General features: G+C 30.8%; 1 protein-coding gene across 2 annotated transcripts in view; it reads right to left on the bottom strand.

Moving 5' to 3' along the window:
- The window catches only part of vg (transcription factor vestigial), a 402,494-nt gene that overhangs the window by 334,093 nt on the left and 52,940 nt on the right, over positions 1 to 15,461 (bottom strand). The gene's annotated exons all lie outside the window — the stretch shown is intronic.

Below are 15,461 nucleotides of genomic sequence, written 5' to 3'. Positions count from 1 at the left end.
AACTATTTCTCTTCTTTGAATTGTTACGAGCGGAATTTTTCAAATGAATTGAGTTTTTGTGTAAGTTTCTTTATCATTTAAAATAAAAATAAAACTAAAAAATGTAGAACAAAGTTTTAAAAAAAAAAACCGACTTAAAAAAACAGCCTCACAAAAACGTATTAAATAATACTTTTCTTGATTTTTTTTTAATTAAATTTTTTCGTAGTCGGCACCTAGTTTAGTTAACTGATGGCATTTTTTTTTTTTTAATTTGGCGACGATTTAAAACTTTTTTGTTATGAAAGAACGGGCAACAATAAATACCTTTGGTTATTACACGGTGGAAACTAGAACCGTATGAAAAGATACCATGCCTGACCTGGATTCAAACTCGGGATCTCCACAATTTAAAAATTGAAATTTAAAGGTTTTATAACCATTTGTTTCAAAATGAATATCCGGGTTTTAAAGTTATGTAATATTTATTAAGTTTTACTTACACTGATAAATTATCCATGAAATGAAAGAACAATTCAAATGGTTTTTCCTACAAGTGTTTAATATGAACACCTTTTTAACACGGCACACATCCAGTCGATGGTAGTGTTTATCCCATACTTTAATCAGAAAGTCTGGAATAATTGATGCAACAGATCCTTAAATCCTGTGTCTCAAGTCGGATAAGTCATCCGGTAACGGTGGTACATACATTTAATCCTTTATGAATCCCCAAAGAAAAAAAATCGCATGGGTTCAGATCGGGCGAACGTGAAGGCCACGACAAACAAGCCCTGTCATCTCGTCTCCGGCAACCTACCCACCGGCCGGACAGAATTTCATTCGACCGATCACGTACAGCGTTATACCAGTGATGAGGTTTACCATCTTGTTGCCAAATAAAGTTCTGCGGTACGTATTGCAGTTGAAGATAGAGACATACTTGTATCATATCAAGATAGTTCATTTCATACACGCTTGCTTCCGCGTAAAAGAACGGCCCGTAAACTTGCCGTCGGGATACGACAAAAAAAATATATTCAGTTTTGAGGAGTATCGTTCACATTTTTCGTAAGGATTTTCTAATTGCCAGATAAGCACATTATGAGTGTTTACTTTTATTATAAAACGTTGATTCGTCACTGAATACGACACGATAAAGAAAGTCTTCATCGTCATATTGCATCATTTCATTTCCCAAGCTAGAACGCAAACCATAATTTGTATGCTTTAGAGCTTTTAACTGCTGTAAACAATATGGCTGCAGTTATAACCAACCTTTAACACCTCTACACAGACATCACTGGAATTGCTAATTTGCGGCTAGCCTTCCTCATGATTTCCTAAGATTACGCACAGGACTCTCATACACGTTCAACATTGTCTTCGGACACATTCGATCGTCCTGTACTCTTCCCTTGACAAAAACAGCCAGTGGTTTCAAGTTGTTTGTACCATCTACGAATATTATTTTCACTCCGAGGATCACAAAGGAACACACGTTGAACGGCAATTACAGATTCACGCAAACTGCAAAACAGAACACTTTCTCTTGGGGTAGCGCCATCTTTGCTATTAGCGCCTTCAGGCGGAAGCTATAAGAAATAGTTAATGGGCTTTCGCTCAGCTAAAACTATTTCAATTGCAATTTAATTTCATGTATAATTAATCAATGTTCGTGTTACTTGAGAAATATTGCATAGCTCTAAAATCACAATATTCATTTTGAAATACATATCTATTTTAATTTTTAATGACTTTTTTAAGTGTTATTTTATGATTTATATTTTATGAATTATATAACAGTAAATTCAATGAATTAAATGATTTTTTTCGGATTTTAAAAATATTCCTAGTAAATTATAATAGATTAAATAAAATTTTCATGTGTTTCAAAACGTGACCCGTCAAAATAATCCAAGACTAAATAGCCTATTCTAAAATACCCCAAGACAAAAATAGCCTTTCTAAAATAGCCAGAATTAAATAGCTCCGAATAAATTTACTTATTTAACGTTAATTAGACGAGTTTAGCGAGCGTAGGTTATGTTTGGCTTAAAATTAAACTTCCTTTTTTTACGAAGGTTTCTCATAATCTGCTTTCCTTAGAAATTAGCACCGGGTGATTTTTTTTAATCTTGTTATCATTTCGACCCCCACCAGTGCTTATCTGTGTTTGTACATATAATCTTAGATTATTTTAGAATAGGCTATTTTGTCAAAGCTGTTTTGTTGGGGCTATTTAGTATTGAGCTATTTTAACGGGGTACCGTTTCAAAGAAAACTTTTACATATTTTCAGTTTTCTTTTTAACATTAAATTATAAATTTTAATAATAAACGGAAAAATACTTTTCTCTTCATTAAGATAAACTGTTCGATAATGATTTAATTTAAATCAAATTTTAAACAATATTAAATCAATATACGATTTGGTTACAAGTTAATTTTTTTATTTATTAATTTACCTTCTTTTTAAAAAAAAAGGATATAATTATTTTTTAAATAATTACAATAATTTAACCCAATTTACAAAACGTATAGGCGTATGAGTGTATAATGAAATCAGTAAAATAAAAATAATCGTTAAAAATAGAAGACTAGCCTACTTTTTTTTTAAGAAAAAAAAGAAGAAAAAAGTTTGTTCGCATGGCAGGTGCGTTTGATTCCAAGGAAACACACAACTACTACCGTACCTTTATTAATGTGTTTATAAAAAACAAAACTGGATCCTTCGTATTGCACACGTCATTTGATCAGAACTGATCGATTTCTTTTGTTGGCTAATTCTAGTCGTAAGTTGTATTATTACGTTTCAAGTTATTAATTCATTTATTTAATATATTTTAGTAATATTGTTAATTCTTACTACAAATGTTCATCAGTTACAGAGTGTTTTTTTTATGTAACAGAAAATTAATTGATCCTTATTGGAAATCGAATCAAAAAGTAATTAATTTATATTTTAATTAATTTTTAAAAGTAACGGATGTTCGGGTAGAGTTAGCTAGCGAAAAATGATTTAATTTTATATATTTTTTAATTATAAATATAACATTTTTATTTAATTTTAATTACTTAAAAAAGTCATTTTAATTTCAATGGTGAGAAAATCAAAATTGAATTATTTTTTTTAAATTTTATTTCTTATCCCCAAAAATTATGTTTTAGAAACGTTTTTAGATTTTCTTAAATTATTATACATAATAATTTTATATTTGAGGAAATCTGATAACCAGAAAAGAAAGATTAAATTTATTTTTGTTTTGAATTAAACATAATCAGTTTACCTTTCTTGAATACGAAAAATATATCTTTAAATTTTTTACGTTTTACTTTACAGAACAATTAATTTAACTAGTCATGCATAAAAAATCTTAGCTAGAATTTTATACAGAAGAATTGAGAGGAGAGTGGAAGAAGTGTTAGGAGAAGACCAATTTGGTTTCAGGAAAAGTATAGGGACAAGGGAAGCAATTTTAGGCCTCAGATTAATAGTAGAAGGAAGATTAAAGAAAAACAAATCAACATACTTGGCGTTTATAGACCTAGAAAAGGCATTCGATAACGTAGACTGGAATAAAATGTTCAGCATTTTAAAAAAATTAGGGTTCAAATACAGAGATAGAAGTACAATTGCTAACAAGTACAGGAACCAAACAGCAACAGTAACAATTGAAGAACATAAGAAAGAAGCCGTAATAAGAAAGGGAGTCCGACAAGGATGTTCCCTATCTCCGTTACTTTTTAATCTTTACATGGAACTAGCAGTTAATGATGTTAAAGAACAATTTAGATTCGGAGTAACAGTACAAGGTGAAAAGATAAAGATGCTACGATTTGCTGATGATATAGCAATTCAAGCCGAGAGTAAAAAGGATTTAGAAGAAACAATGAATGGCATAGATGAAGTCCTACGCAAAAACTATCGCATGAAAATAAACAAGTACAAAACAAACGTAATGAAATGTAGTAGAAATAACAAAGATGGACTACTGAATGTGAAAATAGGAGGAGAAAAGATTATGGAGGTAGAAGAATTTTGTTATTTGGGAAGTAGAATTACTAAAGATGGACGAAGCAGGAGCGATATAAAATGCCGAATAGCACAAGCGAAACGAGCCTTCAGTCAGAAATATAATTTGTTTACATCAAAAATTAATTTAAATGTCAGGAAAAAATTTTTGAAAGTGTATGTTTGGAGTGTCGCTTTATATGGAAGTGAAGCTTGGACAATCGGAGTATCTGAGAAGAAAACATTAGAAGCTTTTGAAATGTGGTGCTATAGAATGTTAAAAATCAGATGGGTGGATGAAGTGACAAATGAAGAGGTATTGCGGCAAATAGATGAAGAAAGAAGCATTTAGAAAAATATAGTTAAAAGAAGAGACAGACTTATAGGCCACATATTAAGGCATCCTGGAATAGTCGCTTTAATATTGGAAGGACAGGTAGAAGGAAAACATTGTGTAGGCATGCCACATTTGGAATATGTAAAACAAATTGTTAGGGATGTAGGATGTAGAGGGTATACTGAAATGAAACGACTAGCACTAGATAGGGAATATTGGAGAGTTGCATCAAACCAGTCAAATGACTGAAGACAAAAAAAAAACGTTTTACTTACCCGGTTAATATAGCTAGAATAGCTATATTAAAGGGAAGCGTATGATGAACATATCAAAAATGGGGTTTCTTTTTCTTTTTTCTTTTCTGGGCGCAAAACGAAGTACCGTCATTAGCGGCCGAGCACGTTATTTATATATTAAAAAATTAAGTTTAAAAGATTAACCTAAAAATTATATAAAAGTAGCATACAAATAATAGAGAGAATATAAGAATACAGAGAATGAGAATAGAAGAAAATGTCCTTGTTTTATGCTAAGAGAGAATTAAAACCGTGATAAAATACAATAAATTAAATTTTAATTTAAAAGAATAAAAATAGTATCTGGAATACGCCAAATGACATAAATAGAATAAAAAAGTTGTTTGAATAATCAATTTTTTTAATCTAGATGTGCTGCCTTCGTAAAATATTTCTGATGTTAGCTCCAAATTTAAATTTCTGACGTAGTGCCGCTTAACAAGACAGTCAACTAGTATGTGGTGTACCGTCAGTTGGCGCAGTCACAGCAAACACAAACGGGTGCATCATTCTGAGTCATTAGAAATCCATGAGTGAACCAGTGTGTCCTATTCGCAAACGGCAAATAATATGACGGTTATTCCTGTATGAAGAGCTCCAGGGTTACATAATATCCTTAACTGGTCGAAGTCTATTATTGATTGTAACATTCTATTCACTCTGCCACTCATCAGGAACTACATTCGTCATAAAACATACAATATCATTCGAAACAGCGCGATTAATGAAAGGAGGCTGTGAACAAGCCACTTTTGCCGCACGATCCGCTGATCGTGCGAATTTCAGGCAATGAGCGAGCGCGCTCATTGCCTGAAATTCCAATGTTGTTGGGAATCCAGCAGACGCTCACAGTTGTATTACGTTGAGTAATTTCAGAGACTGTATATCACAGATAACAAGGTGTCTAGAGTAATATCAGTATTGGCTTGCAAGGTACTTATAATCATCTTAAGTTGCGAACCGTTCGGCAGGAAATCTCTCTGGTCAGCCTTAGTTATCAAAATTGTTTGGATCGGCACCCGAATTATTTGGCGGTCAATTTAATGGATAGCACGGTCAGTAATTTTTCAAGATTGCTGAGGAACTATATTCTTGGTAGCCTTATCGTATCAATTAGGTCACTGTGGTCTGGTTGTACTAAATGCTCTTCTATTTCGTTTCGTTGTTATCGTTAAGTCAACAGCCGCTAGGTCTGTGACTACATAATGTTAGTTCAAATAGATCTTATTTACTTATTGTTCAATTATCTTGTTGAATAGATTGTAAAGTTGCTGTATCGTTATAATAATGAAAATATATATTTGTAAAATGCGTCACCAGTGAAAATAGCAACATAAATAAATGTTTGTGAAAAGTTAACAAAAACAGATTTTTATGTTAAACTTGGTAAAATTAACTAGAAATATGTACTTTATTGACTGTTAACCTTCGATTTTATTAATTTTTTTTTTAATTTTCAAAAAATTTAATTTTTTAAGATAAAAACAATTTTTCTTTTGTTTTTGATGTAAATAGCAGATCATTCTCATGTTTATTTATGAACTTATGAAAATGTTACTTAAGATTTTTTGTGTAAAATTTTCCCTACTACAACTTTTGTTTTTTTAATATTTTTCCATAAATTCAATGCTTAACCAGTTAACAACCAACAAAATGGGAGTACGACACGTTTATATTGATGTAGAGTACACCATTTTACTAGATCCACCTGGATATCTCAATTATCAACAAATGTTGGAATAGTACTTTGGCTCTCGAATTTTAGTATGTTAATTGATCCGTACTTAGGGACCTTTTCCACCTGATCTGATCGACAGGAAAATTTTGCCTCGTATATTCATGTTTTGAATTTAATACTCCTACTCTACTAATATTATTTAAATATTCATCGACAGAGTAACATTGTTTTTGTAAAAGACCTTCTAATTTTATTTTAAATAAATATATGGAGAGATTTTTTAAACAGCTTGATAATTTATTAAAAATAAAAATACAACGGAATCATAATAATGTCTTTTCTCGTAAGTCTAAATATTGTGTTGAGTTACACGAAATCAGTTTTTTGTCAATTTTTTTTATTTTCCTTCATTTATTTTATTGTTTTCTATGAATAAGTGGCTACACGTTTTTACAAAGGTTACAAATTCATAAAAATATGAATTTAAATTTAAGAATGAAATTGAGTAAAAATCTTTCATAAATTGTTAAGATTTTTAGTTGTATTATTATTCTGTCTTCATACAAAGGTCACACTGCTAAGTATTGTTCTTACTTGACCGTATGTTATCTTATCAATTCATCCTTTTTACTTGCTTGTACGAAGTAAAGGAAGTATTAGAATCGCGAAAAATTTCGGTTTTCAGATTTCAAAGGAAATATCCATTTTGATCATCCCTGAATCCATTTTGACTAGTTTCTGCGTGACGTCTGTACGTACGTATGAATTCATACGAGATTCATATGAGATTCATACGTACGTATGAATCTCGCATAACTTAAAAACGTAGGATGTTGAAATTTTGAATTAAAGACTTTTTAACATGTAGTTGTCCACCTCCCCTTTTGATTACAATCGACTGTATCAAAAGCTGTATCAAAAGTGTCCAAAAAAGCCCGAGTCAAAAAAATTAGATTTTGAACTTTTTTTTAACTGCAGTAATAAGCCCTTATTGAGATATTTTCAACGATATATCATAAGTGGTATTTATTTTCATTCGTTCGAGAGTTATAGCCAAATAAAATTTTAATTAATGAAATATTTGGATCTTATAAGGGGAAGGCATATGGGCGAGAATCAGACGTCATTTCCTTTTTTTTAACCTTTTTTTTCCAATTTTAAATATACTGATTTATTAATAATTATTAATCTGTGATTGTAACAAATTTTTTACAATAAATAATAATTAAATAACAAAAAAATGAAAAAAAAATTAATGAAATATATAAATGTATAAAAAATATATGTAATTTAATAGGCATACAAGGAAGTCACGTGGTGTCCATATCAGATTTTTGTATATGTAGAAGATACAATATATATTGTATATATATGTATTGTACTGACCCAGATTTCCTCAATGTACCAAATCTTATTTTTTAACTGCAAGATGACTCTCGTGAAAATTCGAAAAAGTATTTTATACAAAATTTGTCTCAAATTTGATTTTTATCTGATGCAACATGGAGGAATAATACCTGTTTGAAATTAAAAAAAAAACCTGTAATAACTTTAGATACAAAATAATAATAATTAGTTAAATTGCGTGAAAACTGTATTCATTTGAGAAAAACCCACTTGTAACAAACACAAAGTAGAAAATTTTTTTTTTCCATAAAATAAATGAATGGAGAAAAAGAGTATAAAAAAACGCATGACCGAATTTTCGTTATTTTATTTTGTTTCTTTTTGCCCTGCTCAAATACATACGCAGTCAATGACTGCAAAGTAGGTAACGCTATCTGAATACGCCGAACAACATTGCTAACAATAGATAATGCAGATGAAAAAATGTCAACGTTCCAACTTGCAGCATCATAATGAACTACGATTCTAACTTGCCTCGTTCAGTTTTTTAGACCTTAAATACTGATCGTAACTCAAGAACGATTCAACCAATCTTCAATAAATTTTCACATGCACAACTTCAGATACACTGCTAGAATATATCTAAATTTCAATGGAATTGATTCTAGTAATTTTGGAGATTTTCCAGCCACAAAAGTTTGTACATTTAACAAATGTAAAACTCATCAGGTTAAATTTATATATAAATTTTATAAAAATCTGAATCATGCGTTTTCAATAACTATAGACGTATATAGAACTATAGAAGTCAGAGAACTATAGAAGAAACTGTCACCAACATTAAAAAATGTTTTTGCAAGTTTTATTATTTAAAAATTAAAACAATTTTATTTGATTAACTTGCTAAAAAACAAGTTAATCAAATAACTTGCGTTTAAAATTAAAAAAAGTTCTACCAAAAGGCATGCAGGTTTATTATTTTTTTTAAGAAAATAAAAATACTTATTTTTCTTCAAGCAAGTGCAGTTTACTAGTAAATATTTTAAGGTAAGAAATAGAAGACATCGCTATTTATTCACTTATATGTCTAGTTAAAATAACAAGTTATATCGTCCAATTATAATCACATATCAAACAGTACAACAACCAATCAAGATAATTAGTGTATATTGAAACAAACAAAGATAAAGATATAAAAACTCTTTCTGCTTTAGTTTATATTAAATTTAAAATTAACATCAAAATAAAACAAACTTTTGCAATTATTTATGAACGTTATTCAATTATATATAAAATAGATATTTTTTACGAAAATTATGACAATCGTTAACCTATGTAGGAAAATCGTGGTAAAATAAAATTTTCATATTAAATAAGTTAAGTGGAAAATTTTAAAATTAAATTCAGTATTTTCTATCACGTTCTTAACAGAACCTTTGATATCTTTTACAAAACACAATGTAAACAACAAAAAATGGAAAATAAAGTTGTAAAATACACAAAATAATGGTTTAAACGTAACCAACTATTCATTTAGTAATTTAACTTTCTAGATAAATTTTCTACCTAAAATTATCCTGAAATTTCAGTAAAGACATATATAAAATAATTATTCATATTGGCTCTCCGGTTTTTAAGTTTAAAGCAAACATCGATACGTATATGTATATAATTTGTTATAAATTATATAGGCCCTGAAAGTCTACCAGGAAGAACTCTATTACTGATGACTGAAAGATGATACACAATAATGTTTTAGTATCACAAAGTATAAGAATTTATACAAGTGTGTTCGTTAAATCACTAACACTCAAACTTTATTTGGATTACTCCAGCTAACCCGAATAATCTAGTAAAAGATTTGAACAACCAATCCCAGCAAGAAGCTGCATCGTAAAATACATTTGGTACGAGGAACTAAAAATTACATCCTAGTTTTCAGTCTACAATCTGATGGACGTAGAACAACAGCGACATGTCAGGAAGTAGTACTATCAATAAATTTAGTTGTAATGTGAGTTAAACTAAATTCTATCATCACAAAGCCGGTCAGTAAATCTTGAGGAAACAGCCCCTCCGCTAATATACGCTACCACTAGTCCAATAACTCGCTGTAAGAAACCATTCAAACCAATGAAAAGAAAGAAGCAGAACGGAATCATCATAATAGAAATTAAGCGATAAAAAATGATGACTTTGGTTCTTGGAACTTCATTTCAAAGGAATATTTGAGCCAAAAGAAGAGGGAAAGGGAGAAAAAAGTCAACCTAGTACGGTTTGGGTTGAATATTTGATTAAAATAGCTTAGAAGAAAGGTACGAAAATTGTATTGGATTCAAACAGCAAGTTATGGCTAAAGGGTCCCGATATTTAAAGTCAAAAAGTAAAGGAAAAGAAAGCAAAACAAATGCCAGTTTGTAAAAATATTAATATTTTTATATTAGATTTCACAAAACTGCATAATTTTATTGCAACAGCTTTAAAAATGTTTAAACTATATAACTTTAGTTGTATTATACTATAACAAAAACGGAATAAAAAATAGTATAGAATCAAGCATACGCGGGACAAATAAATATGTGTCCAACCATTTGGAAATTAAGGATAAATTCATGTGTACTTTATCCCATCGTAATTTAATATTTTACATAGGAATATCTTGTTTTTGTTCGAAGATGAGCCGAACTTACTGAGAATTTAATCATTTAAAACATAAAATAAGTATATATTGAAGTAAGGTATATCTTACTTGTTTATGTATAAACAACATTTTTTACTCTTATTCATCGAACTCTTTGAACTCATGATCGCGTGTTTGTTTATCAGTGTTCAAGACCAATGTAATTCCAATTATTTTTTAATATCTTTCTCTCCGTAGAATTTATATTAATTAATTGAATCTTTTGATTTAAAGAACGGGTTGTTTTTACGACTAAGGTTTTAAATTTTTATCAGATTACGCGGAAAATATTTTTGAGTCATCAAATTAATTATAACAGTTACTTTGGTATAATAACAACTGTACCAGTTGTTGTAACAATGGTACAAACGAATCAACAAGGGTTTTGTTTGTACCCTTGTTGGTATTTCTACAATGCTTTATGAAATAGATACAAAAAATTTATCTAAATTATCAAATTATCTGGGAAAAATAAAATAACTGGGGATATATAATCATCTATATAAATCACATCTACATAAAGACATTGCATATTTTTCGTTTGTTCCCGGTAAACGTAAAAAGCATAAAATCAATTATTACGAAATTTCAATTGTAGCTTTCTTATGACTCCCGCAATGTTTACCACAGTTCAAACCTCACCAGTCTCACTGCTATATAAATCATAAATAAAAAAAAGTTATAAATAAATAACCTCTTTCTTTTTCCTCCGGGAATTACCGTTCAGGTATTACTTCAGAGAATGAATGAGGATGATATGAATGAGTGTAAGTGAAGTGTAGTCTTGTACAGTCTCAGGTCGACCATTCCTGAGATGTGTGGTTAATTGAAACCCAACCACTAAAGAACACCGGTATCCACGATCTAGTATTCAAATCCGTGTAAAAATAATTGACTTTACTAGGACTTGAACGCTGGAACTCTCACTTCCAAATCAGCTAATTTGAGAAGACGCGTTTCCCACTAAACCAACCCAGTGCGTTATAAATAAATAAATAACCTAGAACTTCTTACCCTCAATATTTCGTAGTCAGAAACGCACTGAATTACAGAATACAATTCACTACATACGTTCGATTAACGAGTAGACCCTACAGAAAAGCATCAAGTTTCAACACATTCAATCATCATAAAATATTTACATAGACAACTTAAAATAAACTGCTACAGCATATTTAAATTTAAATTAAATCATCTTGTAGTTCTGGAGATTTTCGAGCCATTAAATGTTTTACATAGGTCTAAAAATATATGTGAAAATACCATTTTAAGTGAATGGTATTTTCATACTTATCATACCTCAAAACGTAAAGAAAATCGATTTTCACCCTCCAATCCAACTATAAGAACTAAAGTAATACTGCAGTTGTCTTCGAAATATCAGTAAAAAAACGTTCAAGTAAATAACCAATACTTCGCTTACTAAATTTGATATCGTTGTCTATATCAATTGTCATTGTCTATATAGATCGTTGTGTTGTCAACATCGATTCTTCACATAGTTATTATGTGATTTATTCAATTTAATATCATTGTTTATAAATAATCACTTTGTATTAATATCATAACAAATGTAAAAACAAATTAATTCGATAATAAAATTAAAGTGAATGACAACTATTTACGTATTTAACAAAGTTTTAATGGTTTGAGGAATATTGATTGAATTTCGATACCAATCGATACTCACCTTCACAAGCAAAGGAGCACTATCAATTTTTTAATACTGAACTACGAAGTTCCATCAGGGATGAAAACATAAACATAATCGGCATAAATTCAAATTCTTTCAATATGGTATTACTATTTTCATAACGCCTAGGACGGCGTGGTCACGGATAGGAAGAAGAACTTCAAGGGCCACTACAGAGTGGGCGGAAAATCCCTTTATACTTTAAACAAATCTAGCCTAATCGGCCTCTGTTGCTATCAATTCTCACCGCTAATACCGCTCACTGCTTCTGAAAGTGGTGGGGAGGATAAACCGCGATGGGGTGTTCCGGTATGTTCACTCGTGGTAGGGTGTGTCGTAATAGAATGTGGAACGATGGCGTATACGAGTGTTTACTGTCGAAGAGCATTTGTTAGCTTGTGTGTGTCCACGTCCACATATTGGTAAAATATTGGAGAGCATTGTGAATGACTTTTTTTCGTTTTGGGAAATCGTTACCATCATGGTAAACGTTATTTATATGAGAGAAGAAGGCTTTTGCAAGGGAAGTGTTCTTGATGTGCCAAGCAGTGGGAAGCCGAGCACTGGAGCTGAGACGTGTGTTGCTGTGAAGGCATGGTTCAACGATTACCGATGAAATAAACTCTCGAACATTCTTCTGCAGAGTTAGGCATTCCAATATCGACAATGCGAGACCATATACGGAAGAACTTGAAAGTTAAATTTTTTCATCCAGCCACAGATAATGAGTTGAGTGATAATGACCTTGATCGACGTGTTTATGCGTCTCAGTTATTGCTTTAATGCTTTTCGAGAGCAAATGATAAAAAGAACGTTATGTTCTCAGACGAGTGTGCGATTTATCGAAGCTCTATTAACCGAAATGTTTTTTTTCTGGGCGAAAGACAATCCTCACTTTTTTGAGGATCCTCACTTTTATTTCTTTTTTTTATGATTTGGGTTGGGATGGCAGCTGAACATCTCCTTAATCCTTATTTCTTCAATGGCGCAGTTAATCAACAGAGTTGTCTGAGAATGATCGACGAGCCGTTGCTTCCTGAATTAACGGCAAAAGAGATCACTGACATCAATACGTTTCAGCAAGACAGTGCTCCAGCGCATATTGCTTTCAATGTCCGCAAACGCCTCAATGAAATTTTTCGGAATCGCTGGTTCAGACGTGGATCAGAAGAATTACCGGCTCCATTACCTTGGCCTACAAGAAGCTCTGACAATGTACTTTGAGGTTTTGTAAAAGAATAAATCCGAAAACGCAGATACATCTACAACGAGAAGCTCCAAGAAACTGTTCGGTCAGCATTTGAAATGATCACCCCTGAGTGATCATTTCAAATGCTGACCGATGATGATCATATGCTGTTGTGGCTGAACAACCGGACACGAAGGCGCATAGAACTGCACCCACACATACGTTTTATAAAACGTAAGCTGCACCTAACCATAACTAGCATAAAGGAACTTCCCCCCCCCCCGCAATTCCGTAAAATTTATGATCGTATATAAGGTGAATCTACGCCACAGCATTCAAAAAATACATTATAGTAAATGCTACAAAAATCATCATCAAAAGCAAGTGATGGATAACACAAAATGAAATTATAATGAATCTATAAATCGGAATAATTTATGGAATTTTAACTACTGGAAAGACTTAAAGAGCAACGTCTTTAAGTCTTGAGCTCAGCTCAAAATTGAATTCGACCTTCTTAAAATATATTAGGTATCAAATCAGGTTTTGATTATCACCCTAAATTTGACTATCTGAATCTAAAAGATATTCAAATAGGTAACATGTTATCTATTGCAATGTCAAAAAATAGAATGATGAAACTCCTGGTCTTTGCTGTGCTAGAACCAAAGTAGCTCTTGAACAACTTTAATACTTCCTGATATCATTAAAAGTTTTATTTTGGGGACACATCCTCTCTAAACATTTTATTTTATCCGGTAAGTTGTGAATAGTAATAACCGATAACTTTGAGAGCAACAGCCTATACGTAATTACTACGAGTAAAAACCTAATTCCAATTTTTTAATTTCTATACGCATATAGGACGAGTGAAGCCGCGAGGAAGATGCTAATTTTAATACAAAAACTGAAAATTATTTCAAATTCATTTAATGGAAAATAAATACTAATAAATAAAATAAAATTATATACGTACAAGGCGGCGAGGCACATTCAAGTAGAACTGCCAGAACGCTGACCGTTCTATCAGAAATTAAACAATGTGTATAAACATAAATAAAAATAATTTAAAAAATTAAAAACTACCGGACGTTTTACAGTACATTAAAAATAAATTGATATTTAATTTGTAACATTTCATTACATAATAAAAAGCCACACTATAATTAATTTAAACAAATTTGTTATAATTATATTTCATCACATTTTATAGAACAGTTATAACATATATAGACTGCACAAAATGAAATGATAAATTAAAACTGGGAAAATCTTATCATGATAATGTTGATAAAATAAATTAACTTTGCGTGTATTTTAATAATAATAATAAAACAGAGAAATAATAATAATAATTTACTTATTCTATTTAAGTTCATTTAAAAATTAAACACTTTAATAATATTAGTTACGTGTTCTTTAATAATAGTTATGAGTTACGTGTCGGTTTAATATCTATGTACACCCTTCATATCACCAATTTATGACCAAAGAGAACGACCCTTCCATCTGTTTTATATATATTTACACCCACGCACTCACGCACGCTCGCTCACACACACACACACACACACACTACCTTTATAATACATATCGATGTTTATCTTTGCACAAGATTTCGTGTCATAAATGTAATTAATTACAATATTATTTTTATTTTTTTCACTATTTCATACTTTACAGTTTTTAAAGATAAAATTTGTTTATTTTAATAATAATTAAGCAAGATTATTGAGATTTTTTTTATTTTTCATCTTAGTCGCCTTGTAAATTCGATATAGTTAGACCAACGACTTATCAACATTTTTAAAATATCCTCAGTATAATTCCATTTGTCACACTCTGTAAAATAAGCAGTTGTCTCAGCTTTTACCTTATACTCATAATTTGAATTGCATCTTCGCTGATCGAATCATTTCTCAGGTTTGGAATGAGGAAATAATCGCTGCTAGCCAAATCCCGCGAATATGAGAAATTTTGAAGCACTTTGAACCATAGATCATGGAGTTTCGCAGCAGCGTCCAAAAAGCTTATTATCGTTAATTTAATTTATTAATAAAAATTTATAATTGTTAAGCTTACTATCGTGGTAAAAAAGCACTTTATTTCTGGCCAAATATGGATATTTGGCCAGAACTACTTCATTCAAATATGGATTGAATGAAGTAGTATCGATCAACCTGTCCGGTAGTGAAACGTAATTCTCCCCGGTGATGGTCCTGTTTTTTCCAGAGGTACCACCACACTA

The sequence above is a fragment of the Lycorma delicatula genome, chromosome 10, assembly GCF_047948215.1.
Source record: "Lycorma delicatula isolate Av1 chromosome 10, ASM4794821v1, whole genome shotgun sequence".
NCBI classification, from domain to species: Eukaryota; Metazoa; Arthropoda; class Insecta; order Hemiptera; family Fulgoridae; genus Lycorma; species Lycorma delicatula.
This window is presented reverse-complemented; position numbering and strand designations above follow the sequence as displayed.